At 41.4% G+C, this 13,566-nt stretch overlaps 1 long non-coding RNA gene across 1 annotated transcript; it reads right to left on the bottom strand.

The window, feature by feature from the left end:
* Positions 1–9,487: 9,487 nt before the first annotated feature.
* Positions 9,488–12,000, bottom strand: LOC139051628 (uncharacterized). Its single transcript, XR_011509464.1, has 3 exons — positions 11,934–12,000; positions 10,701–10,757; positions 9,488–9,644 (listed from the first exon to the last, which is right to left on the bottom strand). It is a non-coding gene; the product is annotated as an uncharacterized lncRNA (long non-coding RNA).
* Between the last annotated feature and the right edge of the window lie 1,566 nt (positions 12,001–13,566).

The following is a 13,566-nucleotide window of genomic DNA, read 5'->3' as shown; positions in this document are numbered from 1 at the left end:
ATGTTGCACGCCTTAAGCGCTATTACCCCGCCACAGAACAGCGACTCTCCCAGTGGGCTTCATCTGCGAAAGGGGGATTGTAATGCGCCGAAGAGGAGTATATACAGAAGAACAGGAGGACGACGAGCTGAGCAGCAGACAAGGCAACATTTCAGTGGCGACATTGTGGCGACCTCTCATCCATCCCGGTCATCATCTGTAAATAAACATCGGTCATCCGTAACAATATTTAATAAAAGATAACGCGGAAAAGTATTTTTTTTTTCGATTTACCACTCACTTGTTCTTATGGCTGTCATCTATAGCAGGTACCAGCGAACGGGGAAAGTAAAATTGGCATCGTTGCTTCGGAAGTCTTGGAAACTTTTCAATCGTACAAGATTTTACAAGAGTTCAGGCGTACAGGGTCGAACAATAAGAGTCATGATTAAGCGTTCCCTGTGGCGTAAGCGGTCGTCAGCCGATAACAGCAATGGAATAAACCATCAGTAAATATAGTAGCACGTAAACGGATCCATCGACTCGCAGTGCACACATTTACTTTTGGACAAGTATATGTGCTAGATGCGATGGCTGTTTGACAGCACTCAGTTTACGGTTTCGCAACGCCAGCGTGACGCACGAGGGCGCTTTTGTGCGCGAGCCGTTCTGAACCTATCGGAAAGAAGAAGGGGGGAGGGCACGTCTCGGCAACTCGTACACTCGGCCGAATACACTGTCGAGCCGCAGTGAGGATGCTGGCGCAGTCACAGAGCCGGTCTTCTGTTTTTGACAAAAGAATGGGAGCGCTCGCAAGACGGATGATTCCGCGGTCTTTGGCACCGCCTCGTCTCACCGGTCTACACACCTTGCAGGAGCACCGCGCTGCTAGCGTGAGCGACTCTTGAGAAGCAGTGCGTCGTCTGTGTAGCACTCATCACCCCGCCGCGGCGATTGTCAAACAATGACAATACAGCCACAGGTGAATGAAAGGCGCCTCGTCTTGCGCTAAATTCCCGGAACAGTTGCGCACTGGAAAATGGGCAACGAGGCCCTCTTTGTAACCCTGAGAGAGCGGGAGTGATTACGTGCCGGCTGGGAAGACTTCTATCGACTTACTGCGCTTGGAATTGTTTAAAAGCTCTTCATGAAACGGTTCGATACATGCGAAGTGTAGCGACTTTATCCCAATTCCATTCACGAAATTCATCCTAGTAGTACGAATGACGCTCGAAGTTAATATTGCCGTATTGAACATTACTGCGCTGTGATAAACAAGCGGCCCAGATATCTTGAGCGAAGTATAAGAAGACAATAAGTGTCATAGACCAGCTGACACTAGTAAGGATGCGAGCAAACAGGCAAGCAGAGAGTGTAACTTCAATTGGGCTTAAGCAGCTGTGCCCGGCGATTACCACAGCTGAGTTCGAATCTGGAAGGTAAATCTGTGAAACTTACCGTGTAATTTGTCTTGCGTTTACAGCTCCTGTATTTCTTTTCTTCCTATTTGGGCCAAGATGATAACCCGCTTTTCCATCCTGTACACATTCTTAAAAAATCATTACCTACCTGACACACTACACACTAAGAAAAAAAAGAGTATCCCTTACTCTTTTCGAAGAGTCTGGACTCGTCACGTATATGACACACTTTGTGGGAGACACCCGAACTCTCTTTTGGCAGAGAGTCCCGAGACTATCTGTGCTCCATACAAGGTGTTTGCGTGACTCCGCACACAATAGTCATGCATACTCTGTTGTAGTAGTTGCCTATACTCTCTCAAAAGGGTTACAAGACTAGTGCTAAGGGAGTCGGTTAACAATTCTAGATGAGTCAGACGACTCAAGATAAAGTGTCACATGAAAACTGCAAGAATGATTCCGGTAACTATTTTAGATGAGTTTGATGACTCCAGCAGTGTGTGTCAAGTTACCCTTAGTCCGTGGTGCCGGTCTCTTGCAAATAAAGTAAAGCAACTGATCCATGTAAGGCATTTCACTCTTGGATGACAGTGTCGAGCCGCTTTTCAAGATGTGTCAACAACTCTTGCTGTAAGTACACACGACTACGGCTAGTTCTCAAGAAGACTACTGTGAAAAGAAAACAGGATAACAAGGAATCCACAGTAAACGTGCCAAAAAGCACATGGCAGGCTAGCAAGAAAAAGTTAATACTTCATCAATCTTTGTTATTGTCTTCTGGAAAATTCAAATGTATCAGTCAGCACAGAATCACTATGAAAGCAAGACAGTTCTCATTACTATTAAACTAGAATCAATAGCCAACCAAGCAAAATGTAGCAAAAGCAAAATCCAATATGTAGCCAATGCCACTCAGAACTGAAAATCCAATGCCACTCAGAACCTTGATGAGACCCCAAAATATTATGTAACTCATGTAGAAGTTTAATTCACCACCGCACAAGTCTCTTATAATATGTCAAAAGATTTATAAGTTCAACCTATTTCCCTGTTCTAAACTTACGACTTAACATTCTAAGCAAGTAAGCTACACATAACAAATAAGAAAGGCTGCACTTATGTGCAAATGAGACCCATATAATGAAGTGCAATAAAAACAACATTCCAACTTAGATTACATCTATGCATTATACTATGCTTGTTAAAAACAACTGGTTGGCAATTGATAATCCAATCTAACAGTAAAAACAGCTGTCTTACCTTATGGTAATCTTGTTGGCACTTTTTCCCACACAATTTGTGCATGTTAGCGTGAGATAAAAATTGATCTGAAAAACACCACATTAAAAAGTTGTGCATCAATTTTATTCTGTCATACAACATGCAACAGTGTATAAAAACTTCATAACTGACAAAATTACAAAAATAAACACAGCAACACTTATACTGATCAGTTATTTATGTTGAGAAACATACTTTTGCAAGACTAAGTATAATAGCTGACACAGACAATTTCACAGGTAGAAATAACCGCTAATACAAAACTTTCCATAATGCAAACACGTTGACAAAATAAGTAGCACAGGTAGCTGTATTTTGTTACGGCAAAGATGGCGCATGAATTATGAGGACAAGGAAGGAAGCAGAACACATAAACTATACCCAGCTACATGCACGTAGCTGTAACAATACACATAGTGCACAAAGATCCAGAAGAAACAAAGAGGAAGATGTGAGGAAGGCTTCTTTTACGCATCACAAGTCATCCTGTAAGAGCACATTATGCACTGGCTGTAATCTATCCTCAGCCCATACATGAATAAGTTACATTAGGTGCCACATTTACAAATCACTCATACAATGTTCTTGTGATTTCCCTTATTCCAATCTTTACCTAAGCAAGCATGATTGAGTTACATAAAGCCTCCCTACGGCTTGGCACATATACAGAAAGAAGTGTTTCTATAAACACTGGAGGTCACGGACGAATGACTGACACATACCTCTTTTAATTCTTTTGTCTTTGTCATTATGATTATCTATCAGAGTAGTCTTTTGTAGAGTGAAACACTTCCAGATAATACACTGTGTGCAACAAAGTGTGAATACCTGTTCTCGATTTTATTTATTTCTACCTTTCTCTGGTGTCCCGCTAAGGTAACAATGGCGCAAAGGATTGTCTTCCCAATGTATGCGTTCCAATACAACAGGAGCAGATGATAAGCCACATTAATGGTGCGTGAAATAAAACATCTGTGCTGAACTTTCCGCTGCCGCTCCAATCTGGAGTGATTTTTTTTGCTTTCTGTACACTAGCACAGGTGCTACGTAGTCCCCTTGGTGCCCAAAGCAACTCTCACACCCGAGCAGGATGTCCATTTTTTTAATTCTAAGCAAAACTCTGGTTATGGGGGACAATTGCGAACTTATATTTTTGCTTTGTATCTTAATTATGTTGTTGACCTTTAACTTTAGCCACTTCACTACTTTTCTGCTGGTGCAAACAGGCCATTGCACCAATGCAAGGTTTTGAAAACACCAGAGCAGGGTAGAAAGCAAGAACAGATATTTATAATTTGGGTGCCCACTCTGCATCGCATGGATATGTTTCAATGAACGATAAAACTACTTGGTAGATAAACATATGAAAGATAAGGGAATTAAGCTCGAAGCCTACCATACCAGTAACTGGGAATTTCATGTGTAAATGAAATTTAGAGATTCCCAGTGATGAAGAAACAGTTTTGACAATATGTGCCAAGGTCACCAACTCACTCATGCTCACAAAGGAAACAAAATAAAAACAAGCAAGATTAAAAGAAGTTCGAACTTGCAACCTAAAGTGAGACACCTCGCATGACTGATTTATGTATTTACTGAGCATAAATTACATCTGGCACATAATCTGCTTGTACATGACAAACAATGAGTTCTGTAAGCCTTGTGGGACAATTCTGTGTGAAAGAGAAATCTATTTGATCATTACCTTTTGGGTATGTGTATCTCAGAACTGGTGCTAGTCTGAGTTCTTACAAAGTAGACGTCATTGAGTACTGTAATTCTAATGTCTGCCACTGCTATAAATTTCTGTTAGTCGCACTGTCATGAAGCAGTTATGTTCAATAATTAGCGGCAGTCACCGCTGAAACACTCAGTACAAAACACGAAATAAATATATGCAGTCGGAATGTAAATGTCGAACAAAGTTATAATCAAGTCTACATTCCACAGAACTGTCTTTTTTTCTGCTAGTGTGCCAATACCATTTTCACATTCCCAAACATTTTTGTATTGCTCTCCTGACAAATGCTGGAAAATGCAGTCTTTAACAGAAGCCCTTGGGAAGACAGCCCAGAGTCGCTTTGACAAGAGGACTTCCCTTAAACTTTTGTCGCTATGTTGTAGGTCACTGTAGCAAGGGGAACATTTTGCTGATTGAATATTACTCGAAATATTTTTATTATTTGTACTAGAGGTTTGAAAAGAGAGCCAATTGTAGAGTTCTTCATGCAGGTTTTATATATTCCATTAGTTTTTGTTTAGCTGCTTCTCGAGTTATGTCCTACACAACAGCAAAATACATAGTCATATTTGCAGGCACTTTCTTGTGTATTAAATTTTCACAAAAAGCAGTGTGCTGTAGCTAACTCAGCTCTTTGTAGACTGCAAAGTGCCAATATCTATTCAAACAGCATGTAAAGTTACTAGAAGTATGCAAGATTAGTAGGCAGGCAGACAGGCCTGCCTACTAATCTTGCATACTTCTCATGCTATTGTGAAAAAAATTACAATATACTTCAAAAACTTTTGCTCACAATAGCATGACAATAACCTTATGCACTTATAATTGTCCTATACTAACGTAACTTGGCATACATACTATTCATGATATGCAGAATGCTGATATCTCATTGAAAGTGCAATCTGTAAAATTATTTAATGTGGCCTAATATTTTTTGCACAGTTCCAGTAATTGTACAAGCCGTTTCGATAGGTGTCATCACTTTGCAGTATATAACTAGCTAAATAAGATACAGCATGAAGCTATTTCTGAAAATTTTATACACAGGAAAGTGCCCACCAGAATATTTTGCCACTGTGTAGGACCATAACTAAAGAACAGCAGCTACACAAAAATCAATGACAATTCAAATCTAATAAAACACTTTATGAATGACAGTATATTCAAATCTCTAGTACAAATATATAAAAAAGTTGTTTTGAGTATTTCCCCTTAGTAAGTGGGTGTCAGTGTTTTCTACCAAAGTGTTAGCAAATGCCTTCAGGCATACCATGGGGAGCTTTATAAATAGCACACGCATGCATCTGCCTAAAAAGCCCCACGCCCTGCTTGCATTCATTAGTCATTTTTGCATTCTGTTGTATGTCACCATTTGCATCCCTTAACATTGAGTGCATAAAACCAAAAACAACCTAATACCGTATTTACTCGCATAATGATCGCACTCGTGTAATGATCGCACCCCTAAATTCTGATGTCAAAATTCGATTTTTTTATTTCTCGTGTAAGATTGCACCCCAAACTTGCTGCAGCGATATGTCATGTGCCAAGTCTAGCTAATAATGATCGCGCTTACCATCTGTCAACTGCTATGAGAACAACTCTTCAAGAAAAACCAAGTAGTCTGCACGCACCAAACATTCTTAAGCAGATGCCCCATTTCATTCCTTCCATCACTTTCCGCACTTATATGACAAAAAAAAGCTACAACCAAACTTGCCTTTATTATGTGTAGGCTTTGTAATGGTTGTGGTCAACAAAAACAACAAAAAAGGCGTCTTTCGTTTCTCCTCGTCTGCACTTGTGGGCACGCAACAAATCGCGAGCGGCAATGATAGCAGCCACGTTAACAGTGATACGTTAGAAGTGTACCCTATTCATTCGCCGACGTTTGTAACGCAGCTAAGATATTCGCCCACCCTTAGCGGAAACGTGCCATATTAGGATAGTGGTGAAGACAAATGCCGCAGTTTCCGCAGCATGCCCGCCATGTGTTCCTATGTCACAGGCAGCTAAGCGCGCCCATCTGTTTCTGTCCCCTCAAAGTGGACGTGGCTATGTTATTGCCGCAAACTTGCCGATATTATTCATTACTGATACGGAAGAAACTGTTTGAATGCACGTAATGTACTCACGAAAAGAAAAAAAAAATCGTGTTCGGCGCGTTCGGCTTGCTCTGCCGGCCACCATGTTTTTGTTTTGTGTGTGTGTCCCGCAGTACATACAGAGGCAACCACCTCTTTGTTGACCTGTTGTCATCCCGTAGCAAATGCCAGAGGATATATTTTTTTCTTTTGGTGGGAAATTTACCCAGCGTAATGATCGCACCTCTGAATTTGAGTCAATTTTTTTTACAATAAAGTGCGATCATTATGGGAGTAAATAGGGTAACACACTGAATTTTCAGCCTGTAAAGGGGTTGTATACAAATGGGGGCAGGCAACTCTAGTGTGACAATAAACAAATATTTGTTCTCACAATAATGAAACCAGTCATAAAATATATCCTACAAATTTGGAAATGAATACCCAAAGAACCTTGCTGATTGTCACATTAATTTCCTAAACAAGATCTTTTGATGTTTATAATTCCTAGTTTAATGCGCTTTCTCTAGTAAATGAGCTCTAACCTAGACTATTCAGTGTAGGAGACTAACCCAGACTTGGAAGCCAATATTTAAATCTGAAATAAAGTCATTCATCCCACGACCACGTCACTGCTATGTCATCAGAAGCGTGCATCAACGGACATATAGTCTGTAAAAAAATTTTTACATGATCTGTACTGTTCCTCTTGCACTAATAAATTAGGAAATGCATTTGCTATTTAAAGCACTGCTGTAAACCTTTGTGTTTGAGAAATGCAATACTCAAAAGTGTAACACAACCAATGTGTACATGAAACCTACGATGCCTTTGACATTCGTCAGTGTGACAAATAGGCACTGAGAAATGCCAAGGGCATCATAGCTTTCTTGTTTCAAACCTTGTATGCGAGTATACTACTGGTGTCTTTGCAGTGAAGGGAAGTCACATTATTATCAGACTTATGAGGGGAACTCATGTTTCTCTAGTTTAATATTTTCTTTTTTGTGCTCCTATATTCTTTACTTTTCCAAAAATAATGGGTGCTTGAAATAAGTACTCTATATTGCTCTTAAATTTTTCCTGCACCAGAGCCCACGTTGGGTTACATTTCTTGAACACTTTGCAGTGCTGTAGATTATCAAAAGGAAGAAAAAAATGCCGTAAGTTTGCATTTTAGCCTTCTGTATAACAAGTATGAACCTATCAATTACATAGACAAGTACAAAAGAACTATGAAAAACTGTGCATAAAGACAGACATATATTATAATAGCAGGAATCGATGGCGAGAATTCTAATAGAAAGGAACCATTAAAAACTAGGCACTAAAGACACATATTAATTATAATAACACAAGTATTTGCTAAGGATTTGAAGAGACAAAAAAAAAATGTCTCTTCAAATCACTCCACCCCAACATTCATCCATGGTTCGATGAGTGACCACAGCTGGCGATGCGGTTTGGATAGGTGGAAGCTGAGTGCAGCTGTGAAATAGGTGGAACATATTGAGGGTCACCAAAGGTTGCACGCTGGTTGCACAGCAGGTTGCCTCGATCTCCGGACTCACTCGACATCCTGCGTTGAGCCTGGTTATACGTCATTTGCAAGAGGCCTGGCCCAAGTGTGTGGCACGGCTTTGTTAAAATTTCGAGGCAACCTGAAAAACAGAGATCCATATCTATAAGCAACAAAATATTCTCCATCATAGGGCAAACCTGAAGTTTACCATCGGCACAAAGCAGATAATGAAAACAGACACAAGTCACCGGACTTGAGGTATACAGATGTGCAAAAGTATAAATGAATGTGAAGAGCTGCTTATAGGACAGAATGTTTCATTCCGTCTTTTGTAGACCAATAATAGTATCTTAACGTAAAGTCAAGTGTACTGGGCCCTCCGTAAAAAAATTCAAATAATGGGGTTTTACGTGCCAAAACCACTTTCTGATTATGAGGCACGCCGTAGTGGAGGACACCGGAAAGTTCGACCCCCTGAGGTTCTTTAATGTGCACCTTAATCTAAGTACACGGGTGTTTTCGCATTTCGCCCCCCTCGAAATGCGGCCGAGGTGGCCTGCGACCTCGTGCTCAGCAGCCCAACACCATAGCCACTGAGCAACCACGGCGGGTATGGCCCTCCCTATTTCTGTAAGTAGGCTATTTCATGCGAGCTGTCCCGACCTGGCACACGACCACTTGAAATTTTTTTTCGAAAAACTGGAGGCCCTTCAATATAGGACAAATGTTAATTTCAAGAAATACTTGTGTAACGCACCAAACTATGCATCATAAAAGGCATAGCCAAAAAATTTGTTCCTTCATTAAGGGGGCCAAATTTTTCAGGACAATAAAGAGAGGCCTTACACCAAAAATTGAACTGCTTATTAGCCACTGCTCAGTTTATTATGGGTCATTAAAAATGGACAAAATGGCCTATTAACTTTATTTTCATAGAACTCGCTTACAGCAAAAGCTGCAAATTTATGTAATCCACATATTTAGGACTTGTGCTGCACGCAAAAACTGGTTTCAGGAAGATAAATTATGCAGCAGTGCACAGAGATGAGGATGAACTAGCAAAAAAAGTCAGTTTTGGTGTAAGTTTATCGGCATACTTACTATTGAGGCAGTCCTAGTAAATTTATGCCCAATAACACGTATGAAAGTACACTGTATTGTTTTGAAATTGCTAAAGCTTTATCAAAGCAGTTTTGTGTCAAGCAAGAAAAAAAATTGTACAAGTGGTCTCCTACTAGTTTCAAAATTTGCATCGCATTTCGTCTAATCCACATAGCCTCTTGGCGGCTAAGGCAAAATGGATGGACTTGAGCATTCCTGCACCGATAGCAGGGAGTCTAAACTGCTTCGAAGTTAATTCTTTCATTGCTGAGTGGCTACAAGCCACTTCACTCAAAAATTTGCCACTTAATTACATGTATTTACCTCGATCGTTCTGTCAGCTTCCAGCCTGCTTGGCATCATCACGAAGGCTGCTAACTCCCTAGTGGACGTAGCAAGGACACGGTGGTGGCAGGACGCAGTGGCAGGAGCCGCCAAAGGCTTCGAACTCCCTAGTGAACATAGTGAGGACACGGTGGTCGTAGGATGCAGGGGCGGGAGCCACCAGAGTGTACCTGCAGCAAATTTGCACAAACGCTCTTAGTCCTACCATGTCACAGTTTACAAGAAAAATTCAGCTGTCTGTGTAACATGGATACCAATACAAATAAATGTAAACAGTTAGGTCCTACAACACAACTAGAACATCGACAAAGAAGAAATGGTACTTATGTTTATGAAAATCCAAGCAATGAAAAAAAATGTGCATCCGATTTGTGCGTGGAAGCTCAATGGTAACCTGAGCACATACCATCAAGTGATTTGCTAGTCAACTGCAAGCCTCTTAAAATGTCATTGTATATTTTTTACACGCACTATGTTAAGCTGCATTAAAACAAGTTCAATATCTCTGAATATAAGTAAATCACGAAGCAATTCAATTAATGAATTCCAGTGGTCATTAATGCAACAAAGTGCAAGCTCTGAATGAAGCTGGCCAAACTGGGTAGTGACAAATAACAATGTGGTTCTCTACATCTTGTTTTTCTGGCTTTCGCTGTAGCATTAAAATACACAAGAAATTTCACATTCCTGACATTTAACCCTGCAAATTTTTATTCCACAATGCATAATACTTCAGCAAGAGCACTAATGCTGTCTTTTAATCGTAAATAGTGATAGAACAAGTAATTTTACTGGAGCCAATGTTTGGCAAGAAAACTTATCTCCTTCTCTTTGTCGAAACATTGGCTCCAGCGATGCTCCTTGTTCTACGGCTCTTATCATTTCAACTCTCTGTCTTCCTGTGAACCTCTGTACTTTCAATGTTGTATCAATTAAATTGTAATAACGGAGAATTAGTAGATGTAGCTGATGAAGAATTTGTGCTTGTTGGTAGATAATGACAGAGTAACTGCGCAACATAGAGATACGGACAAAGGAGGCTTATGTGTGTCTCCTACAGCCATGTTTCTCTCTTTTGGACGATTACTCTATCTAGATGTAAAAGTATTACCCTTTGCACAATAATGCTGAAATGGAAAAGGCCAGGAAAGTGGACACAAAAATTAAAACAAATAGCATCATATGCTAATGAGATATGCAAAAGTGCCTGCTACGATCTGTCTCACCCATAACGTGCTGGATAAGATGGCGTCTTCTTCTGGATGTTGCCATTTCTTGAATACCTAAAATAAAGTACATTTCAAAATTACAAAGATACACAGAACAACAGCAGTAGCAGAGGAGATAATGCATTGTTTAGTAAAAGAAAGCAAACTAATCTCTGATACACCGCAGACGAAATTTCCTTTATTAAATTAGTAGAAAAATACACCACACCTCATTTCATTCAATGATGTGAGCGTTTCTTGGTACAAGAAAAAAAGGTATTTCTGCATGAAAACAGTAATATAATCATAGCATTCTACTTTTACAAAATACGCTACAGTGACAAAGCCAACTACGGCTGTATATAGTTAAAATTGTTATATGCACCTTACAATAGCCAGATACAAGGTACAATAGGAGATACAACTTTGCAATCAACTCATTTCTGCTTGCCAAATATCTGCACTAACATAAGACTGCAAATAAAAAGACCCTCTTTTTCATAAAACACCGGACTCAAAATAGAAAATCCAGTAGGAATAGCACAAATTCTCTACACAACACAGCCAGGTTTTGTGCGCCTAGTAGGATTTACTATATAAAGGTTGCAGCAAATTCATGCTTTTAAATATTTACAACCATGAAAATAAAGATGACATAAAAAATAATAGCATTATGCATCGGCTTATACTGTAAGCCAATGTGTTTCTGACTTGACGCCAAATGCACATTTAATTTGTTCTGTTTCAGCGCTTTTAAAGGGTTGTGTCTGTTCGCTCGTGCATGCAGCCGCCTTACTGCTACGAAAATATCTGTGCTGCCACATCGCCTGACACTGCCATACAGCGTGGTAGCGTTTTTATTATTCGCGGTAATATACCTAAAGCGCTAGTAGATCTTCAGAATAGACTACTGTTTTTTCGACAACCTGTCTTCGCCAGCGAAAGTCACACTGGTCACACTACACTTCAAGTTACGCTGTACTTGGTATTCTACGGATTTTTCGATGCGACAGGCCACTCGTCATTGGAGTCGTTAAGAACGGTGTTTATCTATGGCAGTACAGCTTTGCTATAATTTCAGATGCTCTCCTGAGGCTTCCGTCTGCCAGTAGTATTTTCGCATACATACGCCCACGCATGCCTAAGAAACGTCTGTGAACTGCCAAGAGAAACGTGGCGCAAAATGTAGCCGTGCCGGAAGGGCCGATTACGCGCCGTTTGTAAACTCGGAACAAAAGCTGATATGCTTACCTGAGAGGTTAAGAGAAATATGGCACAGGTCACTCTCCGCTGGTAGTCTTTCGTATGCATCTGGTTGTCTCTGCGTTGCGATCTCCCATATCACAAGGAAAATGCAGTGCAAAACGCAACACTTCCGGCGCTGCACTTGCTCGATGTCAGCAAAGACGAAATCGGCGACACGCCGCTGCTGGCGGCAGTCGTCCTCGTCGCAATCACACAGCACGGACAGAAGTTCCCACCGTAACTTGCCGCAACGCCTGGTTGCAGTCGCCCCTAACGCAGCGCTTTCAGAACCACTCCATAGAATAAAGAACCACCACTCGACGACAACGTACTCGCGCGAGATGCAACACAACTGAAAAATGGCGTCATACTACTGACAGCTTCGGCTTTGGATCATTTGAATCCGCACAACTAGTTTCGGTTTTCTTTCCTTGCGTTGAAACAAAAACTGTTTTGCTCACTGATAATTTTACGTCACGTGAGTAATGCTCACGAATGAAACAGCCGTGAATTTAACACGCGTCTTGAAATACCCGCTACGTTCACTTCGCAGAAGCAAAATTTGCTCGTCCGAGTGCGGTTACGTTTGAAATATCTATCGTTGGGCTGTCGGAGCGTGCTCGAAGTGGGAAGACGCGGCGTAATTGTTCTTAATTTGCTTAGCTATAATGGTGCGGCTGCCCTTGATCTCTGTCGAGTGCAGTTTGCTCTGATGTAAGGTATAACTACAAAGCCGCCGACGTTACTGAATAATCTAGTGCACCTGAAGCTGCCAGAACTCCGGTATTTTCTCCACAATTTCTTGCGACTGCGTTCCGCTGTCACCAAATGCGAGCGTAGTGTTTGACGGAGATTTAGCAACACATTTTCCCGAAATATCGTTCACCGCTGTATCACGACGTGGAGAAGCAGCGTTGTTGGCCCTCAGTAAAATTTTCTGTTTATTGCGAATTTTGCGATAGCAGTTATATGGGCACAATCGTCGAAATATATCTGTCGGTTTTACGGCGAGCTTACGTATAAAGTCAAGTGCGATAAGATCCCATCCCGCGCCGTTGACTGTGCGCGTTAAAGGAAGTGTTCGAGGCTGAGCCGGGCTGGATGGGCGCCCCAAGTCAAGTATCTAAGGAGGTCACGTGATAAAACGCGTGCAAGCCGGGAGAGGCAGGCGCTAATTTAGCGCGCTTCTCCTCCTCTAGCCATTGCTCTAGCCCGGTCTTGCGCCACCCTCGCTCTGTTTTGGAGATAATTTCCGATGGATGCAAAGCTGGGAGTGGGGGGGGGGGGAGGTAAGGGCGTGCTCAGATAGCGCAAATTTTCGGAGACGCTTTGAAGGATGAGGCAGCAGAAGCGTTCGGTCCGCTCTGCTCGCGCCCTTCATCACGCCAACGCTGTGACAGCGAGTGTTCACCGTCATTAAGTGAGATCTGTTGATGTTTGCACGTGCGCGCGTGACCCAGTGCTTGCTAATTTCAGGAGTAAGCGAATGTTTACTGCAGTTTATTCAGCCGATGAAACTACGAACCTTGGTTCGTGCAATAATAGTTCGTGCAGTGGTTCATGCAGCATTGGGGTGAAACTGCTGTGTTATTGTTTTTATATTTCTAGGGGGTTCCAAAGCAGTGTTGCGTACACTAAT

The sequence above is a fragment of the Dermacentor albipictus genome, unplaced genomic scaffold (genome assembly GCF_038994185.2).
Source record: "Dermacentor albipictus isolate Rhodes 1998 colony unplaced genomic scaffold, USDA_Dalb.pri_finalv2 scaffold_13, whole genome shotgun sequence".
Lineage (NCBI taxonomy): Eukaryota > Metazoa > Arthropoda > Arachnida > Ixodida > Ixodidae > Dermacentor > Dermacentor albipictus.
This window is presented reverse-complemented; position numbering and strand designations above follow the sequence as displayed.